Below are 7,426 nucleotides of genomic sequence, written 5' to 3' on the forward strand. Positions count from 1 at the left end.
AATAGAGCAAACGGGTTTTATTAGCTGCCAAGAGTCTAACACCAACAAGGGTGAAGCTTGTAATTTTAAGGTTATGAATAATAATGCAATTAAATGAAAAGATTCAAACGAGCTGCACGAGAATAACAAAAATAATCCACGGAGAACGGGAAAAGAGGGATAAACGACAAAATCAAATCTCCAAACACAGTGGGTGACTGGTGCGCGACCGACGAAATCGACCTGGTCCAGGTATCGAGCCCGGGACCACTCCAGTACAGGTGGAGCACTCTACCAACTGAGATAACCAGGGGTTAGACATCAATAGAGCAAACCGGTTTTATTAGCTGCCAAGAGTCTAACACCAACAAGGGTAAAGCTTGTAATTTTAAGGTTATGAATAATAATGCAATTAAATGAAAAGATTCAAACGAGCGTCACAAGAATAACAAAAATAATCCACGGAGAAGGGGAAAAGAGGGATAAACGACAAACACAAATCTCCAAACACTGTGGGTGACTGGTGCGCGACCGACGAAATCGACCTGGTCCAGGTATCGATCCCGGGACCACTCCATTAAAGGTGGAGCGCTCTACCAACTGAGCTAACCAGGGGTTAGAGATCAAAAGAGCAAACGGGTTTTATTAGCTGCCAAGGGTCTAACACCAACAAGGGCGAAGCTTGTAATTTTAAGGTTATGAATAATAATGCAATTAAATAAAAAGGTTCAAACGAGCTGCACAAGAATAACGAAAATAATTCACGGAGAAGGGGAAAAGAGGGACAAATGACAAACACAAATCTCCAAACACTGTGGGTGACTGGTGCGCGACCGACAAAATCCACCTGGTCCAGGTATCGAGCCCGGGACTACTCCATTATAGGTGGAGCGCTCTACCAACTGAGCTAACCAGGGGTTAGACATCAAAAGAGCAAACGGGGTTTATTAGCTGCCAGGAGTCTAACACCAACAAGGGTGAAGCTTGGAATTTTTAAGGTTATGAAAAATAATGCAATTGAATGAAAAGGTTCAAACGAGCTGCACAGGAATAACGAAAATAATCCACGGAGAAGGGGAAAAGAGGGACAAATGACAAACACAAATATCCAAACACTGTGGGTGACTGGTGCGCGACCGACAAAATCCACCTGGTCCAGGTATCGAGCCCGGGACCACTCCATTACAGGTGGAGCGCTCTACCAACTGAGCTAACCAGGGGTTAGACATCAAAAGAGCAAACGGGGTTTATTAGCTGCCAGGAGTCTAACACCAACAAGGGTGAAGCTTGGAATTTTTAAGGTTATGAATAATAATGCAATTAAATGAAAAGGTTCAAACGAGCTGCACAAGAATAACGAAAATAATTCACGGAGAAGGGGAAAAGAGGGACAAATGACAAACACAAATCTCCAAACACTGTGGGTGACTGGTGCGCGACCGACAAAATCCACCTGGTCCAGGTATCGAGCCCGGGACCACTCCATTACAGGTGGAGCGCTCTACCAACTGAGCTAACCAGGGGTTAGACATCAAAAGAGCAAACGGGGTTTATTAGCTGCCAAGGGTCTAACACCAACAAGGGCGAAGCTTGTAATTTTAAGGTTATGAATAATAATGCAATTAAATAAAAAGGTTCAAACGAGCTGCACAAGAATAACGAAAATAATTCACGGAGAAGGGGAAAAGAGGGACAAATGACAAACACAAATATCCAAACACTGTGGGTGACTGGTGCGCGACCGACAAAATCCACCTGGTCCAGGTATCGAGCCCGGGACCACTCCATTACAGGTGGAGCGCTCTACCAACTGAGCTAACCAGGGGTTAGACATCAAAAGAGCAAACGGGTTTTATTAGCTGCCAAGGGTCTAACACAAACAAGGGCGAAGCTTGTAATTTTAAGGTTATGAATAATAATGCAATTAAATAAAAAGGTTCAAACGAGCTGCACAAGAATAACGAAAATAATTCACGGAGAAGGGGAAAAGAGGGACAAATGACAAACACAAATCTCCAAACACTGTGGGTGACTGGTGCGCGACCGACAAAATCCACCTGGTCCAGGTATCGAGCCCGGGACCACTCCATTATAGGTGGAGCGCTCTACCAACTGAGCTAACCAGGGGTTAGACATCAAAAGAGCAAACGGGGTATATTAGCTGCCAGGAGTCTAACACCAACAAGGGTGAAGCTTGGAATTTTTAAGGTTATGAAAAATAATGCAATTGAATGAAAAGGTTCAAACGAGCTGCACAGGAATAACGAAAATAATCCACGGAGAAGGGGAAAAGAGGGACAAATGACAAACACAAATATCCAAACACTGTGGGTGACTGGTGCGCGACCGACACAATCCACCTGGTCCAGGTATCGAGCCCGGGACCACTCCATTACAGGTGGAGCGCTCTACCAACTGAGCTAACCAGGGGTTAGACATCAAAAGAGCAAACGGGTTTTATTAGCTGCCAAGGGTCTAACACCAACAAGGGCGAAGCTTGTAATTTTAAGGTTATGAATAATAATGCAATTAAATAAAAAGGTTCAAACGAGCTGCACAAGAATAACGAAAATAATTCACGGAGAAGGGGAAAAGAGGGACAAATGACAAACACAAATCTCCAAACACTGTGGGTGACTGGTGCGCGACCGACAAAATCCACCTGGTCCAGGTATCGAGCCCGGGACCACTCCATTATAGGTGGAGCGCTCTACCAACTGAGCTAACCAGGGGTTAGACATCAAAAGAGCAAACGGGGTTTATTAGCTGCCAGGAGTCTAACACCAACAAGGGTGAAGCTTGGAATTTTTAAGGTTATGAATAATAATGCAATTAAATGAAAAGGTTCAAACGAGCTGCACAAGAATAACGAAAATAATTCACGGAGAAGGGGAAAAGAGGGACAAATGACAAACACAAATCTCCAAACACTGTGGGTGACTGGTGCGCGACCGACAAAATCCACCTGGTCCAGGTATCGAGCCCGGGACCACTCCATTACAGGTGGAGCGCTCTACCAACTGAGCTAACCAGGGGTTAGACATCAAAAGAGCAAACGGGGTTTATTAGCTGCCAGGAGTCTAACACCAACAAGGGTGAAGCTTGGAATTTTTAAGGTTATGAATAATAATGCAATTAAATGAAAAGGTTCAAACGAGCTGCACAAGAATAACGAAAATAATTCACGGAGAAGGGGAAAAGAGGGACAAATGACAAACACAAATCTCCAAACACTGTGGGTGACTGGTGCGCGACCGACAAAATCCACCTGGTCCAGGTATCGAGCCCGGGACCACTCCGTTACAGGTGGAGCGCTCTGCCAACTGAGCTAACCAGAGGTTAGACATCAATAGAGCAAACGGGTTTTATTAGCTGCCAAGAGTCTAACACCAACAAGGGTGAAGCTTGTAATTTTAAGGTTATGAATAATAATGCAATTAAATGAAAAGGTTCAAAAGAGCTGCACAAGAACAACGAAAATAATTCACGGAGAAGGGGAAAAGAGGGACAAATGACAAACACCAATCTCCAAACACTGTGGGTGACTGGTGCGCGACCGACAAAATCCACCTGGTCCAGGTATCGAGCACGGGACCACTCCATTACAGGTGGAGCGCTCTACCAACTGAGCTAACCAGGGGTTAGACATCAAAAGAGCAAACGAGTTTTATTAGCTGCCAAGAGTCTAACACCAACAAGGGTGAAGCTAACAATTTTAAGGTTATGAATAATAATGCAATTAAATGAAAAGGTTCAAACGAGCTGCACAAGAAAAACAAAAATAATCCACGGAAAAGGGGAAAAGAGGGACAAATGACAAACACAAATATCCGAACACAGTGGGTGACTGGTGCGCGACCGACAATATCCACCTGGTCCAGGTATCGAGCCCGGGACCACTCCATTACAGGTGGAGCGCTCTACCAACTGAGCTAACCAGGGGTTTGACATCAAAAGAGCAAACGGGTTTTATTAGCTGCCAAGAGTCTAACACCAACAAGGGTGAAGCTTGTAATTTTAAGGTTATGAATAATAATGCAATTAAATGAAAAGGTTCAAACGAGCTGCACAAGAATAACGAAAATAATTCACGGAGAAGGGGAAAAGAGGGACAAATCACAAACACCAATCTCCAAACACTGTGGGTGATTGGTGCGCGATCGACAAAATCCACCTGGTCCAGGTATCGAGCCCGGGACCACTCCAGTACAGGTGGAGCGCTCTACCAACTGAGCTAACCAGGGGTTAGACATCAATAGAGCAAACGGGTTTTATTAGCTGCCAAGAGTCTAACACAAACAAGGGTGAAGCTTGCAATTTTTAAGGTTATAAAAAATAATGCAATTAAATGAAAAGGTTCAAACGAGCTGCACAAGAATAACGAAAATAATTCACGGAGAAGGGGAAAAGAGGGACAAATGACAAACACCAATCTCCAAACACTGTGGGTGATTGGTGCGCGACCGCCAAAATCCACCTGGTCCAGGTATCGAGCCCGGGACCACTCCAGTACAGGTGGAGCGCTCTACCAACTGAGCTAACCAGGGGTTAGACATCAAAAGAGCAAACGGGTTTTATTAGCTGCCAAGAGTCTAACACCAACAAGGGTGAAGCTTGTAATTTTAAGGTTATGAATAATAATGCAATTAAATGAAAAGGTTCAAACGAGCTGCACAAGAATAACGAAAATAATTCACGGAGAAGGGGAAAAGAGGGACAAATGACAAACACCAATCTCCAAACACTGTGGGTGATTGGTGCGCGACCGACAAAATCCACCTGTTCCAGGTATCGAGCCCGGGACCACTCCATTACAGGTGGAGCGCTCTACCAACTGAGCTAAGCAGGGGTTAGACATCAATAGAGCAAACGGGTTTTATTAGCTGCCAAGAGTCTAACACAAACAAGGGTGAAGCTTGCAATTTTTAAGGTTATGAAAAATAATGCAATTAAATGAAAAGGTTCAAACGAGCTGCACAAGAATAACGAAAATAATCCACGGAGAAGGGGAAAAGAGGGACAAATGACAAACACAAATATCCAAACACAGTGGGTGACTGAAGCGCGACCGACGAAATCCACCTGGTCCAGGTATCGAGCCCGGGACCACTCCATTACAGGTGGTGCGCTCTATCAACTGAGCTAACCAGGGGTTAGACATCAATAGAGCAAACGGGTTTTATTAGCTGCGAAGAGTCTAACACCAACAAGGGTGAAGCTTGTAATTTTAAGGTTATGAATAATAATGCAATTAAATGAAAAGGTTCAAACGAGCTGCACAAGAATAACGAAAATAATTCACAAAGAAGGGGAAAAGAGGGACAAATGACAAGCACAAATCTCCAAACAAAGTGGGTGACTGGTGCGCGACCGACAAAATCCACCTGGTCCAGGTATCGAGCCCGGGACCACTCCATTACAGGTGGAGCGCTCTACCAACTGAGCTGACCAGGGGTTAGACATCAATAGAGCAAACGGGTTTTATTAGCTGCCAAGAGTCTAACACCAACAAGGGTGAAGCTTGCAATTTTAAGGTTATGAATAATAACGCAATTAAATGAAAAGGTTCAAACGAGCTGCACAGAAATAACGAAAATAATTCACGGAGAAGGGGAAAAGAGGGACAAATGACAAACACAAATATCCAAACACAGTGGGTGACTGGTGCGCGACCGAGAAAATCCACCTGGTCCAGGTATCGAGCCCGGGACCACTCCATTACAGTTGGAGCGCTCTACCTACTGAGCTAACCAGGGGTTAGACATCAATAGAGCAAACGGGTTTTATTAGCTGCCAAGAGTCTAACACCAACAAGGGTGAAGCTTGCAATTTTAAGGTTATGAATAATAATGCAATTAAATGAAAAGGTTCAAACGAGCTGCACAAGAATAACGAAAATAATTCACGGAGAAGGGGAAAAGAGGGACAAATGACAAGCACAAATCTCCAAACAAAGTGGGTGACTGGTGCGCGACCGACAAAGTCCACCTGGTCCAGGTATCGAGCCCGGGACCACTCCATTACATGTGGAGCGCTCTACCAACTGAGCTAACCAGGGGTTAGACATCAATAGAGCAAACGGGTTTTATTAGCTGCCAAGAGTCTAACACCAACAAGGGTGAAGCTTGAAATTTTAAGGTTATGAATAATAACGCAATTAAATGAAAAGGTTCAAACGAGCTGCACAAGAATAACAAAAATAATTCACGTAGAAGGGGAAAAGAGGGAAAAATGACAAACACAAATCTCCAAACACAGTGGGTGACTGGTGCGCGACCAACAAAATCCACCTGGTCCAGGTATCGAGCCCGGGACCACTCCATTACAGGTGGAGCGCTCTACCAACTGAGCTAACCAGGTGTTAGACATCAAAAGAGCAAACGGGTTTTATTAGCTGCCAAGAGTCTAACACCAACAAGGGTGAAGCTTGTAATTTTATGGTCATGAATAATAATGCAATTAAATGAAAAGGTTCGAACGAGCTACACAAGAATAACGAAAATAATTCACGGAGAAGGGGAAAAGAGGGACAAATGACAAACACAACTCTTCAAACACTGTGGGTGACTGGTGCGCGACCGACAAAATCCACCTGGTCCAGGTATCAAGCCCGGGACCACTCCATTACAGGTGGAGCGCTCTACCAACTGAGCTAACCAGGGGTTAGACATCAATACAGCAAACGGGTTTTATTATCTGATAAGAGTCTAACACCAACAAGGGTGAAGCTTGTATTTTTAAGGTTATGAATAATAATGCAATTAAATGAAAAGGTTCAAACGAGCTGCACAAGAATAACGAAAATAATTCACGGAGAAGGGGAAAAGAGGGACAAATGACAAACACAAATCTCCAAACACAGTGGGTGACTGGTGCGCGACCGAGAAAATCCACCTGGTCCAGGTATCGAGCCCGGGACCACTCCATTACAGGTGGAGCGCTCTACCAACTGAGCTAACCAGGGGTTAGACATCAATAGAGCAAACGGGTTTTATTAGCTGCCAAGAGTCTAACACCAACAAGGGTGAAGCTTGGAATTTTAAGGTTATGAATAATAATGCAATTAAATGAAAAGGTTCAAACGAGCTGCACAAGAATAACGAAACTAATTCACGGAAAAGGGGAAAAGAGGGACAAATGACAAACACAAATCTCCAAACACTGTGGGTGACTGGTGCGCGACCGAGAAAATCCACCTGGTCCAGGTATTGAGCCCGGGACCACTCCATTACAGGTGGAGCGCTCTACCAACTGAGCTAACCAGGGGTTAGATATCAAAAGAGCAAACGGGTGTATTAGCTGCCAAGAGTCTAACACCAACAAGGGTGAAGCTTGTAATTTTAAGGTTATGAATAATAATGCAATTAAATGAAAAGGTTCAAACGAGCTGCACAAGAATAACGAAAATAATTCATGGAAAAGGGGAAAAGAGGGACAAATGACAAAC

At 44.2% G+C, this 7,426-nt stretch overlaps 1 non-coding gene across 1 annotated transcript; it reads right to left on the reverse strand.

Moving 5' to 3' along the window:
* Nucleotides 1-519: 519 nt before the first annotated feature.
* Nucleotides 520-594, reverse strand: Trnak-uuu. The gene has a single exon. It is a non-coding gene; the product is annotated as a tRNA-Lys (tRNA).
* Between the last annotated feature and the right edge of the window lie 6,832 nt (nucleotides 595-7,426).

The sequence above is a fragment of the Ixodes scapularis genome, unplaced genomic scaffold (assembly GCF_016920785.2).
Source record: "Ixodes scapularis isolate PalLabHiFi unplaced genomic scaffold, ASM1692078v2 PGA_scaffold8__174_contigs__length_109621045, whole genome shotgun sequence".
NCBI lineage: Eukaryota > Metazoa > Arthropoda > Arachnida > Ixodida > Ixodidae > Ixodes > Ixodes scapularis.